The sequence below is a fragment of the Tachypleus tridentatus genome, chromosome 7 (assembly GCF_004210375.1).
Source record: "Tachypleus tridentatus isolate NWPU-2018 chromosome 7, ASM421037v1, whole genome shotgun sequence".
Taxonomy (NCBI): domain Eukaryota; kingdom Metazoa; phylum Arthropoda; class Merostomata; order Xiphosura; family Limulidae; genus Tachypleus; species Tachypleus tridentatus.
In genome coordinates, this window is record NC_134831.1 from 166634542 (window position 1) to 166647459 (window position 12918).

The following is a 12918-nucleotide window of genomic DNA, read 5'->3' on the forward strand; positions in this document are numbered from 1 at the left end:
AATTTAAACTTTATAAAAATAATATTCAGATTTTTTTCTATCACATAATTAATTTGTACAAATCCAGAAGAAAAAAACTCTTACTTGGATTAAATTATTATTTCGTTTACCATAAATGAACATTTATTATTATTATGTTTCTTGTGTTTAGGTTCTAAAACAATTGATAAGACTCTCATGTTTTAGTCTAGATAAATCTATAGCCAATGATTGTAACATTTTTTTTGTTTGTTTGTTTGTTTGTTTTGGAATTTCGCACAAAGCTACTCGAGGGCTATCTGTGCTAGCCGTCCCTAATTTAGCAGTGTAAGACTAGAGGGAAGGCAGCTAGTCATCACCACCCACCGCCAACTCTTGGGCTACTCCTTTACCAACGAATAATGGGATTGACCGTCACATTATACGCCCCCACGGCTGGGAGGGTGAGCATGCTTAACGCGACGCGGGCGCGAACCAGCGACTCTCGGATTACGAGTCGCACGCCTTACGCGCTTGGCCATGCCAGGCCAGTAACATTTTAAGCATAACAAAATGTGATTCGATTTCATTGCAAATGATCTATTCATGTGAAAGTACAGGTGACATTTTGTGAAACATATGTACGTGATGGAGAAAAATAGATGTCATTTTCGGATTCAACGTACAGGAATTACTGTATTAGATGTATAAAAAATTCAAGACAATGAAATCATTGTCGGTCTGCGTTATTATTGGACTAAAAACCCAATGGATCCGTGGGGTCTTAGTGACCAACAATTAACCTTACTAGGTTACCACTCCACCTGTACGCGGGAAGATAGAACAGGACGATCAGAATGTGTTATGTGACAACACCAGATCAGTTCTATTTTCAACAATAGTGGGCATATCATCCTCAACCCCATTTCTTTAACGTTCAGTCTGTGAGTTTTTCTCTTTTTTAAATTATTTTGTTTTGCATTTCTTTTATTTGAAGATCAAAAAGTCCAAGGCCCGACACTCGATGCTATTGAACACTACACTCGTTAAGCCGTGAATATACTAACTCTCATTTACAGTTCAAAGTCAGACACAACTACTGTAACAGCGAGTACTGCTCTGTCTGCCTGTTCTATTTTCAATAGTTAAATATTAAGAACTAGAGTAAAATGCTATAATTTTTTCCTGAATTTACTATATATAACTAAGCAAACACGCTACATCTTTTTATAAAAGATTACAACGTACGATGACCATGTGATTGCACACACATCTGCTCTTCTTCTGAGGAAAAGTCACTCTCTTTTCAATAGATAACAGGTATATTCAGTTTGTTTTAACACAGACATTTTCTTAATAATTCTCAATCATAGATTTACACAATTTTTTACTTATTTTTTCCCGTAAGTCTTCCAAGCTTTCTTATTCGGATTCTATCAAACTTGATATCATAATGATGTAGTGTTACATAACACAATGCTTGATCTTGTTCTAGGAACTCCCTCGTTGACAGGTTTTTATATAATAAAAATTGTGACGAAATTTAGAAGTTATTTACTCCTATGTTAGAGATAAAATTAAATTAAAATGGAAACGGGCAATCAAAAGATGAAGTATTACAGCGGGTGAAATGAAATTGGATTCATGTAACTCATAAAATCCAGATAAATCGAGCATGACTGACACTTGGCTTTTATATATATTGATGTCTATACTTTAACCCTAATGATCTCAAGTATACTTGAAGTGCCGTATATATTTAAAATAATGTTTCGTTTTGATTTTGTACTAAATATTTATTATTATAACATTTTCCTGTGATATTAAGACGTAATGTGATAAGAAGCTTGATTCAAGCTTCCATTTCTTCTAACCCAACAGTATCATTCGCTAACAGAACTACCACTTTTCAAATGACGTAATTCTTAAGAACCAATGAAAAATCATCTGATAGTGTGTTATGATATATGAGTGTTTTTTATTTGAATTTCGCGCAAAGCTATATGAAAGCTATCTGCGCTAGTTGTCCCTAATTTAGAAATGTAAGACTAGAGGGAAGGCAACTAGTCATTAATATTCACCCATCGTCAACTCTTGGGCTACTCTTTTACCAACGAATAGGTGTATTGACCGTATATTATAACTCCCTCTCGGCTGAAAGGGCGAGCATGTTTGGTGCGACTGGATTCAAACCAGCAATCCTCAAATTGCGACTTGAATGCCTTAACCACCTGGTTATTTCGGCCCTAATGGCCTTTGAGACATAGTTTCTTAATTATTGAAAGGCCACAAGTTAATTAAAATAATTATAGGTTTGAGCCTTGGCTGCTTTTAATTTTCATCATTGAAAAAAAACCAAAACGACTCCGTTTCTCGTATTCAGTAAAATGAGTCTGTAGTTACTTCTAAGTTTAGGCATTCGTCTCTTTCGTGTTTCTTCATTCCACATCACACACACACACACACATTCGATCCATTTATAAACCAATGCATTCCTTCAAGTATTGACCAATGTTCGTACACAGTCAAATCATTCATGTGACAGTCACGATCCTCGGCTTACATAGTTGTTAAGAATACTAAAAATAAGTTTTTACTGAGTCTAAAAGAAAGACCATATAAAACTAAGCCTCACATTCATATTACCAACAAGCAACAGTTAAACCGTTACAATTAGGTATTGCTAATTTTTATAAGTGCCGCAATTAGAAATTGTTATAATTACTGTGTGTGTATGTTTTCTTATAGCAAAACCACATCAGGCTATCTGCTGAGCCCACCGAGAGGAATCTAACCCCTGATTTTAACGTTGTAAATCCGTGGACATACCGTTGTACTAGCGGGGGCTGTTATAATTAGTAAACGCTACAATTAGCAATAACTATAATTATTAAAAGGTTACTGTTATCAACTGTTAGAATTTGTAAAATTATACAGTTTATCTAACAAGACTTTTTAATAATATTAGTAACACAGTGTTAACTACCTTATAAGACTTACCATCACTGTTACTAACACAATGATGTACACCTTGTTGGTCTCAGTGTTAATAAAACAATGATATATACCTTTTAAGTCTTACCAACAGTGCTACTAAAACAATGATAAACACCTCACAGGACTAGTCAACAGTTAGTAACACAATGATATACACCTTGTAAGACTTACAAATATCGCTAATAACAAAGTGATATACACCTTGTGGGAATTATTGAAACCTATTGTGGGCAACCATGAATGAGAAATATTCTTTTGAGGTTTCTACAAATTGGAACATTGTAACTGTGTACATCTAATTATCTTCTTTCCACACCTGCTATCTTTTACTCTGAGGCAAAATGAATGTGAACATAAAATCTTGGTATATGAGGGATAAAGTCATGGTCTGTGTAGTATATTGTTCGAGGCTTAATCTATTTAAGCCTAATTCTTCTTATAGAAAGCTGTTGAAATAACCTAACAACGAAAGAAGGGAATCGTCTTAGCAACAAAAAAGCTTAATATTGCGTATTTATCTATCTAGTTATTGTTTGTTTCTTTCCTACTGGCTTAACTTTTATACTAACAAAAGACCTCTAGGAAGACACTAAGTTGTTTCTAATCAAATTCATCCAACACGCTAGATTACATGGAAGTTGGTAACCATTTGTTTGTATTACACTACCGTAGGATCATACGATTGTCGGATAGTTAGTTGCTGGGAAAAACGAATCTTTCCAAACTTATCTAAACCAAATAATCGCATATAATACCTAACTGTTCATTATACCGTACCATCAAATAGTAACAGCATCACAGAAGACAGTTGCTATCAGGACAGTTTCTTTATTTCATGATAAATGTACGTGACATACAAGTATTAGTTATAGGCTAATGACATTGTCATAGTAACGACTTTATTGAAAGTTTTTTTTAGAATATATTACTTTGTTACTTTCTCACATATTACCTAGAACAGTTTTTTTTTACTCTTTTCATCTATATCGCTCAGCAACAAATGTATGTAGAAATTAGTTTCAAATCTAGAAACTCAAAAAATTACGTTAACTGTAAAGATCACATAAGCTTACACATCTATTGTAAGCCTCACAATATTAGTGAGTTAGTTTATTTTATACTAACAAAAGACCTCTAGGAAGACACTAAGTTGTTTCTAATCAAATTCATCCAACACGCTGGATATAACTATGACTCTCTTAAGGTAGCCAAATGCCTCGTCATCTAATTAGTGACGCGCATGAATGGATTAACGAGATTCCCACTGTCCCTATCTACTATCTAACGAAACCACAGCCAAGGGAACGGGCTTGGAGAAATAAGCATATCAACATGCATATCCTGAATTATATGCAGTCATTATAACCTATAATATTTAGGTTATAAGTTATAACCTCCTTATAAGTCCTTTAGAGGGAGGTTAAGTGATAACGGGAAAAGGTAATTCTGTGTTCTAGTTTGGCGTGTAAGTGACTACGACAATTTTATGTTTTTAAATAAGTGTGTCTGTGTTTATACGTACACAATTTTATGTATCTTGAAATTTAAAGTTTATCTTTAAATTAAGATAAATTAACTTAATTTTAAAGGTCACATCAGCCTACAGGAGGCTAGAATTAACTGTAATGGTAACTTTAGCTTACAGGGCAAGAACTCTCTTAACATTATAGGCACAAGCTTACAGGGGCAATGATTATTTTAACTATAAAGGTCACGTTAACTTATGGGGCAACAGTTATCGCAACTGTACAGATCACACTAACTTACAGAGGCAAGAACTGTCTTAAGTCTATAGCATTGTTGATATATAAAATCTTTCCTTTACCACAGAGCCACACTAATAAGACAACTTCATGAAATAGATAAATTAGGTATACTACAACAATTTCTGCTAAAACATTAAGTGTTCATGTTTAGGTTTAAATCATATCAATGAAGCCTTTGGATTTAGTTGTTATTAATACCCCGGATGTAAAAACTGGATTGTAAGTTTATGTGTGTTTACAATGCTTGTATTATGAATCATCTTTAATTTAAATTACGTCATTCTCGTTGTTTTTATAGTGTATTTGAAAATTGTTTTTATTTTGCGATGAAAATGGACGTTTGGTGAACAAAGGTCACTGAAGGAAGGGCGGAGCCCGCTATATGTGAGTGTGTGTGTATTTTTCACATAACTCCAGCCCGTGTCAGGTATATGAAGATTAAATATCTGTTCTTTCTCTTTCTCGTTCCCTTTTGGAAGAGTCACGCAGAATGAAGACGTAACTGACAGTTTTAAACGTTATTCTCTTGAAAATAATGTGTTACCTAAATTATTCATGTAGCTAGATTTTGTTATATTGCAAAGTCGCACAATGGACCATTTGCCACGTGTTCAGCAGCGGGATCGAACCCAGAACTTAAATTATATTGGCACTCAAGCTTACAGATGAACCACCTGGAGTGTAACACGTTTAATAAATCTGTATCTTAGCTGTGCTGGCAATCTTCATAAACCCACTACCGTGGTGACACAGCTTATAATGGTAGAAACTGGGTTACGATACCAGTTGTGGATACAACACAGAATAGCCCATTATATAGCTATGTGCTTAGCTACAAACAAACAAGGAAGTCCATACTGAGTTTTATTTCGTTATACAGTATTCTGCAAAAATTCCATTTTGTAAAGGAAAGATTATTATTCATCTGTTTAATTGAGTGTTTTATTTAAATGTAAATTAGTTTGAGGTATGATCGTGGCGAAATGAATTTAGCAAACTAAAAGAAACCGAATCAAAATAACATGGTTCTATTTTCGACAAAAATCGCGTTACAAAATAAAAGTTTTCTAGGAAAATACTCGTGACGAAAAAGATTTCTTTGTCTGTTTGTTATTGTTATGCAAAAGACTATACAATGGGCTATTTGTGCTGTGTGCCCACCAGTCCTTATAAGTCCTTTAGAGGGAGGTTAAGTGATAACGGGAAAAGGTAATTCTGTGTTCTAGTTTGGCGTGTGAGTGACAACGACAATTTTATGTTTTTAAATAAGTGTGTCTGTGTTTATTATAAATCGTTGAGATGAAATTGGCTAAGAAACTTGGCGTAATGATACATTTGTAGATTATAAGGAAGAAAGTCAAGGCATGTGTATCGTTATGTATTGGTATTTTATTTTTTATCCTCATGATTCAGTAATGAGCTGTGAAACTTTTAACGCGAAACTCATAGATTTTATTTTGCAGTCCTTTCGTAGTTCACTAAACCTGAATTGTAATAATTCTAAAACTGGGTTTCAATACTTATGGTTGGCATCCAGTATAGGTAACTCATTGTATGGTTCTGTGCTTAATTATAAACAAACAACATGCTGAGTCAGATATGCTTCCAACGACTTTATGTTCTGTACATTTATAGCGCACTTTCTGAATAATATTTAAAATTAAAAAAATTATTCAGAATTTAAAACTTATTGCAGCTGTAAACTCACAGTCTATTACTTGTAATCTGTGAGTCGCGGGTTCGAGTCCCCGTCACACCAAACATGCTCGTCCTTTCAGCAATGGGTGTGTTATATATTCAGTCAATCCCATATTCCTTGATGAAAGATTAGACGAACAATTGGCGGCTGGTGGTGATTATTAGCTGCCATCCTTCTAGTCTTTCACTGCTAAATCAGGGACGGCTAGTTAAAAGAGCCGTCGTGTAACTTTGCATGAAATTCCAAACAAATCAAACCTATCGTTGAATTTAGATTATGCAAGTTAGATTTTTTTTTAGTATGGCAACATGCAGTTACAGCAACTGTGAAAAAGGTTTATATGAGCGACTAGTTATTGTTAGGTGTCGATAAAATTGATTGCCCATTTTTTATTTCAGTGTAACTGGGTTCAGCAAATGCGAAATTTTGTTTTTAATTTATTTTAAACTATGATGGGTCGTGTTTTTAGAAATAACTACTTTGGTGGGTTAATTTATGAACATATTTACGGCTTCTACTCAGTTGGGTGCGACTTTTAGTTCCTTGACTAAGAGGTCTATTTTTCACATGCTAGGTGATTTTGGCGAAAAAGTGTGTGTGTGTTTTCTTATAGCAAAGCCACATCAGGCTATCGACTGAATCGTAGGGGAATCGTTTGTTTGTTTGTTTGTTTTGAATTTCGCGCAAAGCTACTCGAGGGCTGCCTGTGCTAGCCGTCCCTAATTTAGCAGTGAAAGACTAGAGAGAAGACAGCTAGTCATCACCACCCACCGCCAACTCTTAGGCTACTCTTTTACCAACGAATAGTGAGATTAACCATAATTTTATAACGCCCCTACGGCTGAAAGGGCGAACATGTTTGGTACGACAGGGATTCGAACCCGCGTCCCTCAGATTACGAGTCGAGTGCCTTAACCATCTGGGCATGCCAGGCCGAGGAGAATAGAACCCCTGATTTTTACGTTTGAAAATCCGTAGACTCACCACTATACCAGCGAGGGACTTGACAAAAGGTCAATTTATTTATTTCTTAAGGTATTTTAAAGCGCGGTTAAAAACGAAGATATTTCTTATACAGTGGTACCTCGGTTCTCGAACAATTCGGTTTTCGAACATATTGTTTGAGAAAAAAATGTCTCGGCTGTCGAACAAAAACTCGGTTCCCGAACCAAGCTGTCGTGACCCGAACCCCCGATAAAACCCGACCCGATGACCAACGACCCTTCGACCATTTTTCGGCCCACGCCAAGCTTGCCCAAAACATTTTACCCGAAACCTGTCGCTCAGTCCACACACCCGCTAAAATCTGCTCTGAACGTTCTCGTTTTTCTTTTTGTTTTTTTGTTGTTGTTGTTTTTATAAATATTCTGATTAAATAAGCCACCATGTGGTCAAAGAAGGATAATGAAAGCAGCAAACCAAAAAGAAAAGTTGTTTGAGCCCCAGTAGAGGTGTAAAAAGATCTCATAGCGCAGTAATAGAGTGGTGTTCGCGTGTCTGACTTTGCTACACAGTTTGGTATGCTGAAGTCTACAGTCTGCACTATACTGAAAAATAAAGAGGTCATTAAAGGAGCTGATGTTGCAAAAGGAATGACAGTGTTTACGAAACAAAGATCACAAACAATGGGAGAGGTAGAAAATTTGTTGTTGATTTGAATAAACGAAAAAACAGTTAGTTGGTGACAGCATTTCTGAGACCATCATTTGTGAGAAAGCAAAGCAATTGCATGCTGACCTTCTGAAAAACACTCTTGGAACGAGTGCTGATACAAGTGATGCCTTTAAGGCTAGTAGGGGGTGGTTTGAAAAATTTAGGAAGAGAAGTGACATACATAGTGTAATGTGAGACATGGGGAGGGTGCCAGTTCTAACAAAGACGCGGCTAATATATTTTTTGAGGGAATTTAAGGACTATGTAGAAGCTGAGGGCTTTATTCCCTAACAAGTGTTCAACTGTGATGAGACAGGCCTCTTTTGGAAGAAAATGCCAAAGAGGATCTACAGTTACGACAGAAAGTGTTCGTACCCCTGCGTCGTGAGTAGTTTTTTTCCTCATAACTTAAAAAAGTATCACGATTAGGATAATGAAAGTAGAGTATGTGGTAAATAATATACTAACACACATATTTTTTTATGTAAATTGAACAACAAATAAACTGTTTATAAACAAATAACCAAACACGGGAAGGGCAGAAAGTGTTCGTGCGTCTACTTTAATGGTCAGTTGTGTAGCCTTTCATGTGAATTACTTGGCACAATCTCTCCTCATAGCCTTCTATAATCGTTTTACAGTACTCGACTGGTATTTTCTTCCATTCTTCTTTGCAGAAGGCCTCCAACTCTTGCAAGTTTTTCGGATGACGATGATGAACCCTGGTCTTCAACTCATGCCAAACGTTTACAATTGGGTTGAGATCGGGTGACTGCGATGGCCACTTCCAAAACACTTATATGGTTCCTTTGCAACCAGGATTGCACATATTTTGGTGTGTGCTTAGGGTCATTGTCGTGCTGGAAGATCCAACGACGCCCAAGCCGCAAGTTCCGAGAATCATTCTTGATATAAGTGCCTAATATATCAACGTACTTTTCTTTTTTCATGATTCCGTTGACGCGGTGAAGACTGCCTACATCAGCAGAGCTGAAGAAACCTCATAGCATGATCGAGCCACCTCCGTGTTTAATTGTAGGGACGGTGTTCTTTGGAAAATTTTGTTCCCCCTTCTTACGAAAAATATAGCGAACGTCATTGTGGCCGAGAAGCTCGATTTTAGTCTCGTCTGACCAAAGAATACTCTTTCAATAGGAAAAGGGTTTATCAACATGCTTTCTTGCATACCTAAATCGTGCTTCTAAATGAACAGGCTTCAAATATATAGTTCTACGAGGACGGCATGCTTTGAACCCAGAAGAACGTAACATGTTCGTAACTGTAGAGGTGCTTACTTCAACCCCAGTTTCCCTTACCAGTTTCTGTATGTCATTACGTGTTAAACGAGGGTTCCTACTAACTTCTCTGAGAACCTTCCTTTTGGTTCTCTCTGGAATTTTGGTAGGGCGTTCGCAAACGAGGGAGGCTAGCACTTGATTCTGTAAGCTTAATTTGGCAGTTATGCTTTGAACAGTAGATTTCGGCACATTATGTTGTGTAGCAATACCGAAAGGAGACACGAGACTTGTATTTTGATATGACGGAGACGGCGCTAAATTGCCGGAAGTACATTTTTTGCTGGCTAAATTCTAATTATTATGAACCAAGTGTTTAGTTCTGAAATGGTATAATGTAGTTTATTCGCCAAACTAAACAAAATTTTTACAGTAATATCAGTTTCTTCACACGTTCTAAACTATACGAACACTTTCTGCTCCTCCTATTTTTGGTTATTTGTTTATAAAAAGTTTAATTGTCGTTTAATTTACATAAAATTTATGTGTGTTAGTATACTATTTATAATATACTGTACTTCTATTAGCCTAATCGTGATACTTTTTTAAGTTATAAGCAAAATAACACTCGGGACGCAGTGGTACGAACACTTTCTGTCGTAACTGTGCATCACCAAGGAGGAGAAGTCACTGCTAGGACACAAGCCAATGAAGAATAGGCTAACTCAATTGTTATGTGGTAATGCAAGTGGGGACTTAAAACTTAAGCCTTTGTTTGTGTACCATTCTGAGAACCCGAGGGTTTTTAAGAAAAATAATGTCCTGAAAAGTAAACTAAATGTCATGTGGAGGGATAATAGTAAAGCATGGGTAACCAGACAATTTTTTTATGGAGTGGGTCCATTAAGTGTTTGCCGCAAGTGTAAAAAATTACCTCACGGAAAAACAGTTGCCACTCAAGGCCCTTCTTGTGATGAACAATGCACTTGCTCATCCACCAGGCTTGGAGGACGGGTCAGTGAATGATTACAGTTTCATTACGGTGAAGCTCTTGCCCCCTAGCACGACTCCTCTCATTCAGCCCATGGACCAGCAGGTCATATCGAACTTTAAGAAACTCTAAACCAAAGCACTGTTTCATAGGTGCTTTGAAGTGACCTCTGCCACAGAGTTAACCCTCAGAGAGTTCTGAAAAAATCACTTTAATATCCTCCATTGCTTGAGGAACATAGTCAAAGCCTGGAAGGAAGTGTCTTTGAGGACCATGAACTCAGCCTGGAAGAAATTGTGGCCAGACTCAGTAGCAGGTAGAGACTTTGAAGGCTTTGAGGCTGAGCCTGTTGTCGAGGATATTGACTCACTAGGCAAGTGTATGGGCTTGAATGTGAGTGGTGATGATGTGGAAGAGTTGGTGGAAGACCACACACTGAGCTCAGCACTAAAGAACTCCAAGACCTTCAGAAGGAGCAGCAACAGAAGGTAACTAAGGAAGTATCTTCAGCAGGGGTACGAACACTTTCTGTCGTAACTGTATAACGCTAGAAAACGGATTTCGATACCCGTGGTGGGCAGAGCACAGATAATTCATTGTGTAGCTTTGTTCTTAACTTTAAACAAACAAACATGCACAGAAACTGTCAATCAACATTCAAATTGCTTTAATGAATCTTTTTTTTCCCAAAGTACGCCAACTTTTAGGTACATAAATGATAGAAAATGGCGTGTCGTATCTCATACTTGTAAAGAAACTATTATTCATCTAACAGGGAATGCTCTAATTTAAGAAGAAATTATCAAATAAGAATAATATTGAAACACAATGGAGTACAAGTTAATTTTTTTAGCCGCGACATATCGGCTCATAGAATGACACTAAATTTCTTGTTGTTTTTTCAAGTTCAAACTTTTAGCTTGCATCTTCGTCATCTCTTGACCGATTTGATATCCACTTACAGTTTGGACCTCAGAATTTCAAACCCCTCTGGCTTGTATATCTGCCTATACCTATGTTATCATGCTCTAATTTACTATAATTATGCCTAAAAAATTTCGACTTGAAAGTCGCTGGTAGAGTTTCTAATTTGTTATAAAATCGAATCAGGTATACCCGCGCCCCACATTTGGTATTGCTGGTACAAAAAATAAATAAAAATAAAGCTACTAACCAGCAAAAAACACTCATACATTAATTTATTCCAATCCTGTCTAAAAGAATTTCAAGTCCTGCAGCAATTAATAATTCCCTCTTGTTAGCCACGACATAGCGGCTCATAGAACAGCTCTGTGTTTTGGTTTTTTTTTCTTTTTAAGTTCAAACTTTTAACTTGTAGCTCCATCTCTTAACCAATTTTCGACCTAGTTATAATTTTGGTTTTGACTGTTTGAAGTTTAGCACAAAGGTTAGACAATGGACTATCAGCGCTATACCCACTATGGGTATCGAAACTCTGTTTCTAGTATTGTAAGACCACGAACAGACCGGTATGCCATTGTGGAGACGTACCGTTTTGGACCCAGGAGGTTAAACTTTTTCGACTAAGGTATTCTATGATACCCAAAGTCTCATGGATTAATCCACCAGAATACATAATAATAATTTGAATTTTTTGTATAATTAATAATGATCATTCACTTTGATTCTAATCTCGTTAACTTCTGGGTGAACCATTCACCCAGTTACGAAGAACTGGACTAGAGAGAAAGACAGCTAGTCAACAACACCCATCAAAAACATTCTAACTACTCAAATCGAATAGTGAGATTTAAGTGTCACTCTTATAACACACTGAGGAGGAGTTTAACGTAAGTCGGCGAAGAAATGAAAACGACTGAGCGTAGTAATATTTATATCTGTAATATGACATAGAGTAAAATATTGTTTTTAGAATGACAAGTACAAAATACTTTGTATGTCAGAAACATTACTGTTTTTTAGTGTTTCATATCTGTATGAGTTGAAAATTAAACCAAGGTGAGAATAAGATGTTGCCTCACCAATCTATTAAAATTCACTGAAGTGTTTCCTCTTGATGAATAATTAAGTCCTATAAATGTGAGTGAAAAAGTTGAAGGAGGGGGCATTCGTCTCCTTTCCTTCAGGGACCAGGCGCCTATGAATACACCCACGGCTCCAAAGTGTGAGGTTTGGCCTGGCCAGGTGGTTAGGGTGCTTGTCTCAGAATCTGAGAGTTCCAGGTTCGAATCCCACCAAACATGTTCATCCTTTCAGCTGTGGGGGCGTTATAATGTTACAGTCAGTCCCACTATTCGTTGATAAAAGAGTAACCCAAGAGTTGGCTGTGGGTAATGATCACTTACAGTGCTAAATTAGGGACGTATAACACAAATAGCCCTCGTGAAGCTTTGCGCGAAATTCAAAACAAACCATAATGCGGAGACTTTTCTTTTTGTGAAGACGTGTCATGAGCCATGAATCTCTTAGACACATAATTCGGGAACGCTAACCACTAAACCACACGAGGCCTCTGTTGCAAACGGAGGCTTAAAACTTTAAATGGTCCCACATCTACCTTCTACTACGCAACATTTTATGATTATACGATTACTATCTCTTTATATGTAAAGAGTAAAGATAATCAGTTTACTCAAG